The sequence below is a fragment of the Solenopsis invicta genome, chromosome 11 (assembly GCF_016802725.1).
Source record: "Solenopsis invicta isolate M01_SB chromosome 11, UNIL_Sinv_3.0, whole genome shotgun sequence".
Lineage (NCBI taxonomy): Eukaryota > Metazoa > Arthropoda > Insecta > Hymenoptera > Formicidae > Solenopsis > Solenopsis invicta.
In genome coordinates, this window is record NC_052674.1 from 7,604,691 (window position 1) to 7,621,209 (window position 16,519).

The 16,519-nt window shown below is 30.7% G+C and overlaps 1 protein-coding gene across 3 annotated transcripts in view; it reads right to left on the bottom strand.

The window, feature by feature from the left end:
- The window catches only part of LOC105205545 (BAI1-associated protein 3), a 79,209-nt gene extending 76,953 nt beyond the window's left edge, over positions 1-2,256 (bottom strand). For 2 of the 3 annotated variants that reach the window (XM_011174942.3, XM_011174957.3), the window contains exon 1: positions 1,965-2,256. The gene's annotated coding sequence lies outside the window, so the exon portion shown is untranslated. The remainder of the gene's footprint in view (positions 1-1,964) is intronic. The other variant, XM_011174951.3, reaches the window with a different exon arrangement.
- Positions 2,257-16,519: the final 14,263 nt, after the last annotated feature.

Here is a 16,519-nt window from a genome sequence, read left to right on the forward strand (position 1 = left end):
AGACTGTGCTCGGTGCAGTTGATTAATTTCAATTGCGCGCTTGCGTGGCAGATAAGCTTTTAAAAACGAGTTAATAATTTTAATAGCTTCAACTATAACAAATCTGATATATCCAATGATTTATAGCACAGTGATAAATCCTACTCAATACTAATGTAAATTAGAATTTTTTTTAAACGCTAACGATTATCTCATTGACAACATTGTTATTGATTTATTGCGTTGTAAAAAGTTTCAACAAATAAATATAACGTTAAATGCAAATTTGACGTACATCATAAAAACGTATCTGTCTACAGAACATATAAATGTAATTATTTAATTTATAAATAAAAACCTGAAAATTGTAACTATCGAATGTGAACACTTTAACTTCACTTCAATGTATTATTATAAATCGAAAACTATATGTATATCTATTTTACATACAAATATTATATACCACAGTAAATAAATCTTTATAATTTTATTTAAACTGATATCGACACAGCAATAAATAAACATAATATACTTCTTCTAAAAAATTTATATATTTTACTTAAATATTTTAATCTTATAATACTTCAAATAATCGAATCAAAATTGAAGATGAAACATTTTCAAATTAATATAGATTATTTTATGTTATATATGTATATTATTTCAAAATAGAAATTTCTATTAAATTTCTATTAAATGTAAGAAATCTTAATGATTTTCTATTACATAAATATTCATTAAGATTATTGTATTAAATGCAACATTGGTTATTTATGATTGATGCCCGACTTTTCAATAACTCTCTGGTAGTTGTAAAACGCTTGTAAAAAACAAGTATTATCAAATATTTTTTGAATGATATAAATAGCTACACACAGCTAATATAAAGAAGAAAATGCATTACATTATAAGAATATAATTTTTAATTGTATTACACAATATTTTATATGCATGCGATAACATAATAAAAATTCTACTATGGTGGTAAGACGTACAAAATCCACTGAGCAGATAACACGTTGACGAATACTAGAGATAATATATTAAGAAAGAAACCGTGTCTATACCCATATTGTGTTGGCACTCCTACTCATCGAGAGACATTATCTGTTCATCGACCCACGAACAATAATTCAGATAGAGCGATAATCTTCGACATGTCCGACAGTACGTTGATTCTCACTATTTGCTATGCCATTCAATTGCGTACGTGTCTCACTGCCGAGATGTGATTCGCATTAATGTGACGTTTAACTGTCACGTTTAATTAATCCATCATTACTGCGACATTGTCCAAACTGTGACTTCTATTGCATTGAACAATTTGTTCAGATTTGCCCATTAACAAAATATTATCACAAGATGTTTGTGCAACAATTATAATCACATGATTATGAGATTTTTATATGCCTCGTTTCATTCGCTTTATTTAACAAATTAAATTGACAAGACACATCAAAATTGGTTACGATTTTTTCTGTTGGTATTTGTTCCAGTAAAATATTCATTCTGTTGGAAACCAATGGTGAAGTTACTGATCGACTAGTAAAGTATTATACGTGAGTTTCTAATTTCAACGTAAAAAATTTTTCTTTTGTTATAACATCAATTCATCAAATTCCAAAAAAATACATTGGAAAGCTTTTCACGAAAGAAAATAGTAAAAACAGAAACCGAAAAATTGATCACTATCACCACAACGCATTATTAAATTTCAATCTCTTCCTTTAATTCACTATGCGCAATTAACGTTACAACGTAACAAGATAGATAATTAAAAGGATTACGCACGAAATTGCCAGAGTTTCTAAATGCGTACAATTAACACGCAGGCAACACAATCTGGAGCGTGCGCGAGCGCGCGTCTCAAATTCCGAATGAAGTCTTTGCCATCTGATCCGACGCAGACCGGAAGCGACCGCGCGATTTAGTGCCATTGATGACCTAGTTCTCACTAGGACCGAACGCAGACTCCAATTACTCACCGTCACACAGACGTTCAACGACGATGGCGAGAAGGAGTGATCGAGAAGATGCGTTTAGGTAAACCGTGACACGACGTGTCGTCTTTCGAACGTTAACCGCATGTACTTCCGCGACGTACAAATATTTCCGGCGTCTTCGAAATAAATCGCGATAAAGAGTTAGGCGAACGAGCCCACGTTCGAGATTCGAAGTGGAATAGCCACTTGTAGAGTCGGCGGATGACCGGGCGCGTAAACCAGACTGGCGGGTTGATAAACAGGTGAGATGTCGTCGCGTGCCTCTCTCCCTCTTCCCCCAGCCGCTCGCGTTCCACTCCTTCCACTTTCACCAGTTGCACCCTCCCGGTTTTCACCCCGGCGCATCTCTCTCCCACCTAGATGAATCTCCCCCTCTTCGCGTGCCATCTATCTCGCTCTTGTTCAGAATTCGGACTATCTGTCTCGTTCCGATTCCCCGTTACCCGCCTTATTTTTCGCTTCCTCCACAGAGACTTCTCCATCTCTACCGTTTGGATCTTTCTCTTCCTCGCGTCGAGGCACTATATCGTTATTTCTCTCTGATCCATTGCCTTGACGCACCCCTACTTTTCTCGGCCATCTCCCTTTCTTGAAACAGACTTGCCAGCAACTATCTTTCTTCCTTTTCCATTTCTCTTTTTCTTGCATTCTAGATACCATGTCACGCAACTCCCTCCCTCATTCACCCTCTCTGTTTTTCAGTGTTGTCTCGCTTCCTTCCTCACTCGCCCTCCAGTTTTTCCAACACGGCTTCCCTCCTTCCACGTTTCTAGATTCCCCTCTCTCCTGTAGTGTCCCTCTGGCCGTTCTACCCTCTTCAGTGACTCCCACCTAGCTATTTCTCGATGCCGCCCTACCCATCGAGGTTCGGTGGCGCGCAGTTTCCTACCCCCGCAGGGGTACAACCGGAGGCACTTGCGTGCGCAGCACGTCCATCGATCTATTTTAGCTCACCTACGCTCCTGCCAGGCCGGGTATATACCTGCTGCCGCTTCCATACCGTACCCTGCGCGCGTACGGGTGCGTTCACACTACCCATTGCCACGGGAGTGAAATGAAGAGAGAAGAGAGAGAGAGAGAGAGAGAGAGAGAGAGAGAGAGAGGACGGACGAAACTTCGATGAGAGACCCAGAGACCCGAATTGTCGATCTAGGTTACGAAGATCAAGAGAATTCCAGAGAGGATGGTCGCGTTATATCAATGTTCAACAAGCTTGATTCGCTTAGAAATTAAGTGATCGAATAAATTATAAGAAATCCCCCTGTTTATTCTACATTATTTAGCATCTACTTCATTAACTAGTAAGTAATATTAATATTTCAGCAATCATATTTTTTCTCTTCAAAATTGTCATTTTTTTGCAAAAAACATTGTATGTTTTAACATAATGTTTGCCAAAAGTTTATCAGACAAAGTTTGACGTAGCTTTTCTGAATTAAACAAAGATTGATAGTAACATTTATTAATCACATAATTTTATCTATGCATTTGAATGAATGTATTTTGTGCATTATAAAATTTTATTCATACTCCAGTTAAAATTTTTACGGAATGTGCTAGAAAATATGATCTCAGTTTTGAATAATTCCATAATAAATCTGACATTGATGTTCATTTAGCAAAAGAAATTAAAACTATAGTCATTAAAATTAACGTCGGAAATTTTGTTACCTTCTACATACAGCGTGAATAGAAAGGAATAAAAAAGTATAACTTTAAAAGCGTTTTAAGTCAAAAACTGTTTTTTAAGCTGTTTAATTTTTACGAAGAATAAATGACATTGCAAATAATTTAAAAATTGTAATTTTAAAAAATAATTATTTTTGGACAAATTCATTCTGAATAAGGTTTTACCCATTTCTTTTTTTGATAGCAATTTCCATTTGACAGCAAAATGACGCATGTCCTATTGTTCGCAATACATGTGTCCAGTGCACCCTAGGACATATGTATAGCAATATATATAGACGTTTCCACTATATGTATAATTTTAAATACCGTTATTACTGGATTATTATAAATTATATTCAATCGTATTCAATCTCTGAATCATTTGTCAAATTTTTATTTGGCTCTATTTGTGCATTATTGTTATATTCGCATCAGAATGTTATACATAGAGTACGGACGACACCATAATTGTGTTAGTACCACACGTAGAACGTGATCTCGAGTTAATACTGAGGCCGTTTGCTTGCAGGAGACCCTAGCGCGATGCATGTTACTCGCGTGATTGTAATTTCCATGGGAATTACTTGGTGGCACAAATGTCACTGGTGTACTTCACATTTATTCGCGACAGTCACGCAAAGTATTAAATTTCATTGCGCAAGAATTTCTACATGATTGTCGTCAACTTGAGGTGTAACCTCTCGTGTATTTTATTCAACAAAATTTTAAATAAAACATGCATAAATTATTTTTGAACATTAATTTTTTATTTACAAATAATAGAAGAAATAAATTCAATGTAATTTCTTAGATGTTGATTTTTGATATTATAGAAATTCATGAAATTTTCTTGTTAATAATGGTAAACAAATAAATAAATAACAATAAACTAAAAAAATGTTACAATTTGCATAAAGCACTTTTTATTTGTATAGTTATATAGCAAATCTAAAAAAATTGAAAACTTTAAAAGGTACTAGCTATTTCATAAGTTATCTTTATAAATTTATCACAGTTGTTCTTTCTCTCTTTCTCTCTCTTTTTTTTCATAGATTTAGTTGCTGCAGATTAATAATCCTAGATCTACAGATAAACGGCATATTTTTAAAAACAAACAGATTAAACAAATTAAATTTTTCGTATTTTTACATTTATCGATGTATTTTTTCTCGCAAGATATTTTGTTTTTGTCGTGATATTTGATATTAAATGCTCGGATGATTTAGTGAAACATGATGGCCTATTGTTGAAACTGTTTTTATTTCTAACAAAATAAAAACACGTTGCTTGAATCTGCTGAAATGTAAGTCAAGAGCATCAAAAATCGATTTGATTTTGAAATTATTCTAGATTCTGAGCCAATACATAATCATACAATCACGTTTCGATTGGTAGTTTAAAAAACAACAAGCATACCGTATTTATTTTTACAACATTTTGTTAAACGCATAAATGTTTAGTACTTATTAAAAAATACGTTATTGATATTTGATAAAATTGATAAAATAATCAGATAAAATTATTTACGTAAATTAGCATATATTTGTTTCATTAATTAATGTTAAATAATAATATAACAAAAATTAAATACGATATTACCCATACAGTTTTTTTTTATTTAGTTATATATTTTGAAAAAAATTAAATTTAAAATACAAAACAAATTATCTAAATAGTTAAAAAAAAATAATAGAAAATTACTATAAAATTAATTATAATTGATTATTTAATCACTTTTTCAAATATTCAGATTTTTTGGATATTTTGCCTTTAAAATATTTTTATTAAAAAAAAAAATTTTTTTTTTTCTAAGCTTAGATAGATTATATTTCAGGCAAGTATATTATATAAATTAGAAAAAAGATGTTGAAGTTTGATAGTGTAGAATTTTTATCGTTTTATGTGTTTCAAATCAATCTGCAATTAATTGAAACTAAAAGCTTCAAATAAAATGAATTGTATTCTGAACTCTCGATAGTTTTATGCTATTGTGCGTGGTGCTATATTTATGGGATTGACACGCATGCTAGTTAATAGAACCATAGCTGGTCTCTACGATGTGATAATGAAATCGGATTATCGATTTCGTTCCCGCAGCAAATAGTCGTATACCGACGTAAATGGCATTGATAGACGGCGCTATGAGGGGGTACAGAATAATAGCGCTAGCGCACACAGTGCCTAATGGAAAATTTTCATTAACTATCTGGTTCGCAAAGGAACGATCTGAAATCGCCGTAAACACGTATACACGTTACCGTCTTGGATTATTAATGTTACTAACATTTTTAAAGAAATTTTGTGTGCAATGTATCTTGTTGACATTTTATCAATAAAATTTTATTTTTTTTATAATATAACATTTTATAATATAACATTTTTTTAATAATACAACATTAATTAATATATAAATATATAAATATATTAATATATGTTTCAATTATTACTGCTTTAAATTTATTATAGCCTATTTTTAAATTTTAGCTGCACATAATAAAAAATATGATAGAAAATACATAAATATTTATAATATTACTTTTTTAATTACATTTTCAAAACAAATAAACTTTGCGGAACTAAACTTTCACGAATAAAGGTCACTAAAAAGCTAATAATCTTTTTATATTAAAATACTTTTACTTTTACTTATCAAAAGATTTCAAACAATAATACAATTTCAATTTTCGCAATTTATGTTTTTATATGCCAGTGAAAGAAGACGAATTTTTTAACTTGTAACAAAAAGAAAAGTTACAGATCAAAAACATTTCTGGTTGGTAATGTCACATTGCAAGTCTCTTGAATTGTAACTTTTCAACAATGACTTTTAAAGTAGGTAGCACTGAGAAGTTCAGCATACTACCTTTAAACTTTTTCGTTATTTGTTTCAATATATGCAACATTAAAATTTCTTTGATCTGTTTTATTTTAGCTGTTTGGCTATAGCATTACACAAGGCCAATTAATTGCATTAAAATTAAAATAACCGTAATCTTAACTAAAACCGTATTGCAAAAGGTTATTCTGCCTTATTTATAACTGAGAAAATAAATAAGCAAATCATTATTCCTGGCACGAGCAATTAATCCTTTTTTAACTTAATCTTGTTTTGAGCTCGTTACATTATGATGATAATTGTCTCTATTTGTTCTAGAAAGCTTAATTTATAACATATAATTTTCTTTTCTCTTTCTTTCGCGCTTTCTAGCTCCTTTTATCCGTTTATTCTTTTCACTTCTTTTGCGCGCCGAAAGCGATACTTTTATAAGTCACGATTGCATTTAAAAGGAATTCCGATCGTTAATATTGCGCGATTAAAGCCGTGCGGCTTCTAGAAAATTTTCCTTCCGCGTAATATCTCCAGTCTTACAAGAGTTTTCAGGTCGAGAGATGCTCAGCCATTAACGGCTATTGTGGCACGATGGAGACGAGTAAGAACGTAGACGACACTCATCGACAATTCGAAGGAATCCTCACAATCTTTCTTGTCGACAATTTTATTCTGTTGCGCATATGATGCACTGATAACTCTTCTGCACGTCATTGCAACATAATATGCAGATTCATTACTACGAACAAAATTATGACGGCAATAATCGTTGATTAATTTATTCGGTGAATCAAACGTTTGGCTTGTTATTAACAGTACAAAATTTAATAAATAAAGTTTTAGCAGAAACCAATTTAATAATAAAAGTTTCAATAAAACATTTTTTATAGCAAGTATTTGTGCAATATGTAGATACTTAAATAGAAACGTATAGTTCAGAATAAGAAATATCATTAATTTATATATGCATATCGATATAAATGGCAATTAAGAAATTTATGTCTGTATAGAGCTAAAAGTTTATAAAGCTTTAAACACTAACAAATATATTAAAAATAATTCTAATCTAACTATAGATCAATATATTTGTATCGAGAAGAATGTCTCTTTTAAATTTATAATAATAATCGAAACTGTTTGCAAAATAAACAATAAATGCAAGTTAATGTTTAACTTGTAATAATACATATTACTGCAAATTTTTTAATATATCACGGTGAAAACAGTTATAATATAATAATATCTGATGTATTTGAAATATAGTTAATCTTTCGGGAAAGTAGAATTTCTCTATTGCAGCAAATTTTTCCGTATTTGTTTATTCCGATTTATTCTGTTTGTGTGGGTTGTACAGAGTAACGAAATAGCAAATTACTTTTATCGGTACGTATAAAAATTTCGTAGGACGCGCAATTTTCCAATTCCAGCCAGAATGCAGCTCTGACATTTTTCGCGGTGCAACGCGTGTGCACTCTATGTATGGTAGAAATTGCTACCTTCCAATTTCACCCATGCCAAATTATCATTGAATTAATTTTGTCATATGGATGTATAAATTTTTCATTTCAAGTAAAATGCGCTTTAATTAAAATACGTTTGTAATAATCGCATCTATGAATTTAAACGACTCATTCAGACTAGCAGAAACAAAACAGATAGCTTGAGAGTAAACTCTGATATTGTTTAACATTAATTATTTGTAATAATTATACTCATAGTATAATGCATTTACGTAAATTATCTTTTCGTTTTTAAAACAATTTTTTATGTAAAGCTAATTTATTACACCAGTCATAATAATTTGCTACTGTAATTCATCTAACATCTATAATTTTCTTTGACGTACATCAGTAATTTGAGAATTCAACTTGTCATGAAAAACTGTATGAAAGCTATTATTCACTATCAGCTTAAATTCACTCTTTCACTAATAATTTTGCTTTTAGATAAACAAGCTAAGCGTATGTAATATGTATAATATGTACATAACTCTTCTGCATTACCGAGACAATATCTCAACAAATATAATCAATCAAATTTCATTTGTTAATAATATTATACTTGTTATTAGAATTTAATACTTGTTTTGACTGATAACAATTATCTATAAACTATTAAAATAAACAAAATAATGAGAGTCCATAGATAGTAGAGAAAAAGGATGATGCATTGATTGAAGATTTTCTGTTTTGTGCTGAAATACAGAGGATAATACATATCTATTTAAACTTAAAGTTCTTCCTCTACGATCAATTGACTCTCATTATTTCTTTTCGTAGTTTCTCCGTCATCCGTATTTTTTGTGGCTGTTCTAAATAAGTTTCCGTGATCTTCAATTTTTCTTCATTTTGAATGTCGGTTGAGAGCGAGCCACGGAAATATATTTTCTAGTTCGGTTGTGCACTCGCAAACGAATCAAAAATAAAAATAAGAAATAAATGAAAGAAAAGTGAGATGCTATATATAGCATTTTGTGCAGCATATCAGAGTCGGAAATGAAAAGCAGACAAAACTTAGCTGTGGCTGACACGCTTTTCTTTTGTTTAAAATGCTCACGATATCGATATCGATGTTTCAAGTTTTTGCGCAAGTAACAAGTATTTTCAAAAATGCAACTTTGAAACACATCTCATTGCTTTTGATAGAAATATTTGTAACTAGTGTCTACAATACACAATTATTCAAAATAAAAATGACTGCATTAATTTGTTTAATACATTTGCGTTATATCAAAATTTCATGCGAATAACAGATTATCACAAGATATTATCAAGTTATCATTTTATTAATTCTTTCAAATTCCTTAAAAATATAAGATCGTGAAAATTTTATTTGACGAATTATTATTTTATCATGTATCTTAAAAGAGAAATTGTAGAAGAAAAATTGTGTAATTGAAAAAGTGTACCAATACATCTTTTATTATTTATTTGTCTAAAAAAAGAAACGTCCGCCTGTACACTTTTAATTTTAACAGATCTAACCTAGTAGCCAATTAAACTAAAAGTACCATCAATGTTGGTACTAAAAATAGTAAAAAAAAATAACAACAAACAAAAACAAACATGTATCTATTTGTAAATTACGTGAATTTACTTTGATACACGAACGCCGACTTCCGCGTTTCTTTTATTGAGACAGATCTGAGATTAGATTCGGTACAACAATGGAGCATTGTCGATTCTATACCATAGAGGGAATCGAGTCAGGACAAAACTTAAATTGGACTCAATTTCTAATGAAGGCAATATCAGTAAATCCGAGCGGGCCACTTTTGCTGTCAATAACGAGTCGCTATAAATTCCGCTGTACGTATTCATGGTATGTGTAACCGAGTAAATTATGTGCGCATTCCGTAGAACAGTGATCATTTGTACTCCCTAATGCTTTGTTATTTTTATGTAAACTCAAGTAATATATTTTTCTCTAATTAACTATTTTAATTTTAAATAAATTTTTGCGACAAAAGTTGTCGAAACAATCTGCAATAAACATATCGTACATACGAATTTGCTGGTGCATAGACGACAAAAACTGCGGAAACTGCTGATAAAACAAACCGTTATAAAAAAAAAAAATACAAATATTGAAGAGTATTCTCGCACTATTTTTGTTTTGCGTGCATATTTACAATTGCAGCCTTATAAAATAAGAAAAAATTTGATTTACGAGAATTTATGTTCACGTTAATTAACGAGATGACGCTTGATTAGCGGAGATTATCTGGCAACACACCTGGTTGTCTGTTATTATCGAATAACCGAAGCAGTAAACAAAGTTTTGTTCGCATTAATAGCAGATGCGATAGCTTGCCGTAAAGTTCGTTAACGTATCCACCCGATATGTCACGTAGCACAGAATAATACGATAAAAGTACAATCAAACAATTAAACGTTCTAAATGTTTTAGAAAATTAATTGTATAAATTATTACAATAAAAAAAGATAGCAAAATTTGTTATGTGGAAATTATGTTATAGTATGTCTATAATTTAATTTTAATTCTCTACTATTGTAACATTTTTATTAGGAAATTAAAATTGTTATAAAAGATGTATATGTTTTGAAACAGTGATCATTTGATTTTAATATTCATAAGATCATTTAATATTTATACGTTTGCCAACATATGCAATTCAAAGTGGCAAAAATATTTAAATTAAAATATTTTTTTATGGAAAATACTTTGAAAATTTTTTAATCAAACAACAGATGTATAAGAATATTTATACATGTATACACAAATTAAATAAGGCAATTTTATAATTACATATTTACTTCTTTTTTTATTTGCACGAAAGAAATGACTTGAGATTTAAAAAAAAAGGATACGCTCCGGTAAGTCAGTCAAAATGGAAAGTATCACGAAGGGGTAAAAGATATTGACGGAAAAAAAAATAAAAAAAAATTTTGGAGGAAACGCTTTTAAGAATGGGCAGCGAGGAGAAGCGAGGAGAAGGTTCAATGTTAGTATAAATTTTGGAAAACACGTACGGACATAATCTCGAGTGAGTTAAGCTGAGGCGGATTGTGAGGGTTTGCTCCAGGGCATGAATACGAAAAAGGGTTGTTCTCGCGCGCGAAACCTTGAAGCGATGATGTTGAGAGGAGGAGCCGGGTAATCTCTTCGACCGACATTTTCACGTCCTCGACATATCGAGCGGTCGCGACATACACGATAGCGACAAAAGATTTTTAAGAGATCTTTTAAGAGAAAATCCGACCTACTTGCAATCGCACGAGCTTACAATCTTTACTAGGATAGAAAACGTTTATATAAAAGTAACGCATTACTGTTATTTTTTACAAAAACTCGTTACCGTTACTAATTTTAAAAAATAACGTCTTCATAATCGTTACTTAGAAAGAAACGATTCGTTACTTTTATCGTTATTTCTTCATATAATTTTTATAACTTTTTTTAGCTCTAATTATCTCCGTTGCTATTATTTCATCAGTTCAATACAAAATCTGTAATTGGTAACACAACGACAAAAGTAACGATAAAATTCATTACCATTACTGAAAAGTTTAACGTTACCGACACTATTATAGACATAAAAAAATAATAATCACTATAAAAAAAAACGGCAACGGTAATAAAGTTACAAATAACACGTTTCTTTGCAATTCTAATCCTTACATCTCTCAATTTTTCATTATATTCACAGTTCTGGAGAAATCAGAAAGATTGTTGGTTAAGTCCGTTAAATTCATTGATTTAAATTCATTAATTTATTATTTTGTTAAACTCGGATCAATCAAGATTTAAATTTATATAGATTCTCTTGGGATTTTTTATCGCGTCAGTTGAATTGAAAACCTGCGCCTTTTGAAATAAACGTTTGCTACGCTCGCGATATTTTGCGTGCATATATAACTCTTTGATATTCTTATGATATATTCTTACACGAGTTTTCCACCACCGTTTTTCATTTATGTATATACGAAAGAATACTTCGCGCCAGACTCAATCTCACGTCTCTTACATAAAGCACAAAATATGTATGTATATGTACAAAGAAATAAAAACATGAATATAAATAATGTGTTTTCGAAGCAAGCAATCTCTAAAAATTTACATTTTTAAAAATATAAAATTTAACGCTTTTATTTTTGTACATTTATTAGTTTGTTCTTAGTAAACAAACATTCTTTCAAATATAACTTGTTTTTTTCAAATCTACATTTGATTAAAATTTTATTTAAATAATTTATATTAAATTATATTAAAATCAAAAAATATTTCTTAAATTCAAAATTATTTTGAAGATGTACAGTTGTTAATACAAAAAATAAAATTATAAAATTTTCTTTAAAATATATATACTTTAAACTGATTTCTTTAAGCAATATTTTGTCATTTTCCTAATTTTACAAAATAAATTGTTATGCATTATATCACATACTTTAAAATTAGCGTGATAATAATTCCAATAAATTAATTAAACTAATATTCCAACAGTAAAAATTGTAATTAGGAAGATATAGAAAATTGCGATATAAACAAGTTATTGGCTGAAATCGAGTTATTAATTTTAAATAGTTCTCAAGTGAACATAGCAAGAAGTATTCTTTGAGTGATCTTTCAAATACACGTAAACAGTACAGCGTTGCTGTTAATGCAATATTTACAAAACTGTCTGTTTCAATTAGGGAGATGAATTATTATTATAATTAGTTTTCATCTTCATATCAGTACGTATATAGAGCGGAAATACCTACGGAAATAAGATCGCCGTTGCGCTTCAGAGACTGCAGCATAGAATATTGCATTCTAGCCGCATGTTAAGATTCATTTCAATCTCAATCAAATTTGGCTTTAACCTGATTCTTTGTTTTATTACGTTGTTTTATTACGTTGTTTTAAGCGGTATTTGAACGAGGGAAAAAATAGAAGAGATTTCATGTTATTTTATATTCAAGGCTAATGTATCTTCAATAAAATAGACATAGACAAAACAACATACATATATAATTAAATGTAGTATAGTAAATAAATTTTATATCAGATATTAAAATTATTACTAATTGTAAGTTATTAAATACATTAGTAATTTAATAATATATTTTAACAAAATTCAAAGACTTTAATATATATTTAAGATGTGTATGTGTGTATGTTAAATTAACTTTAAAGAGATAATAAATTAATCAAAGTATGAAAAGCGTAATATTAAAAAAACTTAATTGTATTGATTTTAAAATATTAATTTTTTAGAACGTTTTTTATTTCAAAAACTGATAGTAATTCAATTCGATTTACACAAGCTCTGTATAAATACATGTAAAAGTATTGATTTTTATAAATTAATAATTCATCTCTTTTAATCAACAAACAAAATACATTCATTTAAAATAATTAATTTAATATTATAGTTTGAGCGCTGAGGTTCACCAAAGCTAAAAGATACAAGCACATCATGAACTCTGCAATCAAGTGCTTGCATTAATGGAATTTCTCAGATTACTAATATTGGAATCAGACTGGTGAAGAATCTGAACTATTCAAATAACGAAGTTGGGAAACTGACGCAATACCTGGAATTTATAACAACTCCCCTGCGACTGTATTTCACGCTGACTATGATTGTCGTTGGGAAAGGTTACCATCTACGAACTGTCAAAAGCATCTGTTAAATGAATGATGCACATCTCTTCTCTTCATTTTAAGCAGAACTAACTTTACTCGAAGCAGTAATCCAAGCGTAAAGATCGCGAGAAATAGAAGTGACTAACAAACGTTTATTATTATAGCACGTCAATTTTTTTAAATTAAATTGTTATATATAAATAAAAATATTAAATACAATTAAAATTAATTAAATATTTCCAAAAATTTTTTAATCATTCCAGAATAAAAAATTTTAAGAAAATTAAATTAATTACGTTTAACAGTTTCAGAGATTCAACGTTCATCTGTATCCATTTATCTCCTTGACCTCACGTTCATTGACCGATAAACGAAATTTTTTGCACTTGTAAAAAGTGTAGTGTAAAACGCAAAGTGCACGGTGAATTCTTTGTGAATACGATTGTAACAGAAATAGAGCAAAAATCCACGAAAGAACTTGCATCGAGAGAAATGTTGCCCTTTTCAATACGTATTCGACTTCGTTCAGCTTCGTTTCTATCTCAGTGGACAAGAGGCAACATATTTTTGTATACGCTTCGAGTTTCGGATTTTCTTCGGTCCAAATTTTATATCTAAAGGGACTAAAATAAATCGGAGTTTTAATCCCTAATGATTTTATGATACGACGTAAGCGCTGTTTAAATATACCATGTATAACCAAATATAAATTTCATTTATATATTCCACGTGGCATCGTGGCACGTGATATCTGGGTGAAAGGAATTAATGGTCAATTTGTAACTGAATGTTACAACTCATTAGCAGTAATCTATTTAATTGCGTTATATCAAGCTATTTATGTAAATATACTCCATCTCCGATACGAAATATTACTCGTACTTCCTATGAAACAACATTACGATAGATAAATCGTTATGAATATCATAAGGAGTAACAATAACTTTAGACGATAATTAACAGCCGTTGCTCATTGCACCCAGAAACTCGGTCATTTTTCCTGCAAAATCCTTTAATAACGCTTCTAGATAAGCTACTCGTTATGCGGTCTTATTAAAATGATGAAACTGAGTATTTCTCTACATTGTTTTCAATTAAAAGATAATACTTTACAATATATTTAAATAAAATAGTACAGTTAAATGTGTGTACGCGTTGAATAAAATTTTTCACTGTACGAGTAATTGAGTTTTTATTTCGTTTGAAAATTGTTAAAAAATAAAGAGAGTATTATAAATTATTTCTCAATTACCAAACTCTCTTAGTTATTCCGTTTGCTTGCGGTCTAAGCGAATTCACGAAGCGTAAAGCAATGTTATTTTGGACTGCAATGTTGGAATGTTACATGTCGGTGAGTTCCGCAGCACTTCTTTTTCTTCTATCATCTCTTCCGAGCAAAATCTTATTTCGTCAGATGAAATTCCATGGAGGCTTTCAGGTTGTCGTCGTCGTGTGTCTGGCCTAGGCATCATCGGTGTCTCCATTTCTTTCATTTTTCACATTCGCTATCTTTTCTTTGGCTATTTTCGATCCAAAAACGCGTCCATTGAAAAAAAGTGCAATTGATATGACAAACCGGCTTTTAAGAGTAATTAATGCACAAATAATATGCAAGTGTTGGAAACTAATTTCATTAGCACAGCACAAAATCGCCGATATTTATGATACTGAGAATTTAATTAATTGCGCTTATTAATCAAGCTCATTTTTTCGATCCAATGCAATTAATAATGTGCCAAAAGTAGTTTTAATTAAGAAGCAAATGCGTCCCAAAAAACTATATCTTTAGATAAAAATACTCAAAACGCGATATGTTGAGTCTCATTCGTTTGAAAGTTGCCCATAGACGGCTATATAATAGATTGTATTATTTTACTCAAGAAATATGAAGTTTTTATTAAGTTTTTATTTTCTCAGCATTGCTCGCTTGTTGAAGTAAGTTTTTCAATTGCTCGTGTTCATACTCTCTTGTTTTGTCAGAATTCCTTTTATCTTATGTAATTGAATTTACTAATTGGATAACGATAAATGTAGCTAAATAACTCGTCAAAATTTTTTGGAGAAGGATTATAATCGCAAATCTGGGATTATTGACTTTTCCAAGGCATGAAGAAAATTAATTACGAGCTAACGTTTTCTCAGTGTTACCTCTCATAGAAGAAATTTCACGAAAACTGGAATATGGCATGACGTAATAAATCGCAATATACACAGCGCAAAAAAGAAACTTCAACTTCAATCGATGCTATTCCGTATATGTACATGTGCATACACACATTCGCTGACGATATACCGAATTCTTTCGCGCAGTCAATATTGATCAATGCAACTCGCAGCGTTCACTTACGATGAAGCAGAGAAAAATGCCGGAAATTCGTATACGCCCTTCGCCATGTTGGTCGCATGGTTAACATGACCAGAAAGGAAGGCAAGGACGAAGGATCGTGGCGTGTGGTGGACTCTATAGAGAAGAGCGCGTGCATATCGGAAATCGATGCGCACACTCGCCTGTTGCCACATTGCATACGCATTTGTCCGATTTCATGAATGTATGTATTACGCGCAGGATCTTTCTGTCAATCATGACCTACGACTTCACGCATGACAACTCGCGAGATTTAATTGTCAATATTCGTTGCGAAAAAGTTCAATTAATCATTTCAGAATGTTTCGGTTGATGCCTGTTTCTTCGATCGCGAGTCTTTTAAAAAGTTCGTGTCACGTAATTGTATGAATTAATCATTTCAGAATGTCTCGGTTGATGTCTGTTTCTTCGATCGTGAGTCTTTTAAAAAGTTCGTGTCACGTAATTGTATGAGTTCAAGAACTTGTATTACATGCCGATCCTTTAATACGTATCTGTCAACTTTTTTGACAGCACCGAAAATCCATAGAAATGTAACATGAAAAATGCGATATTTATTTCCCGCGCAGTACTTTATCC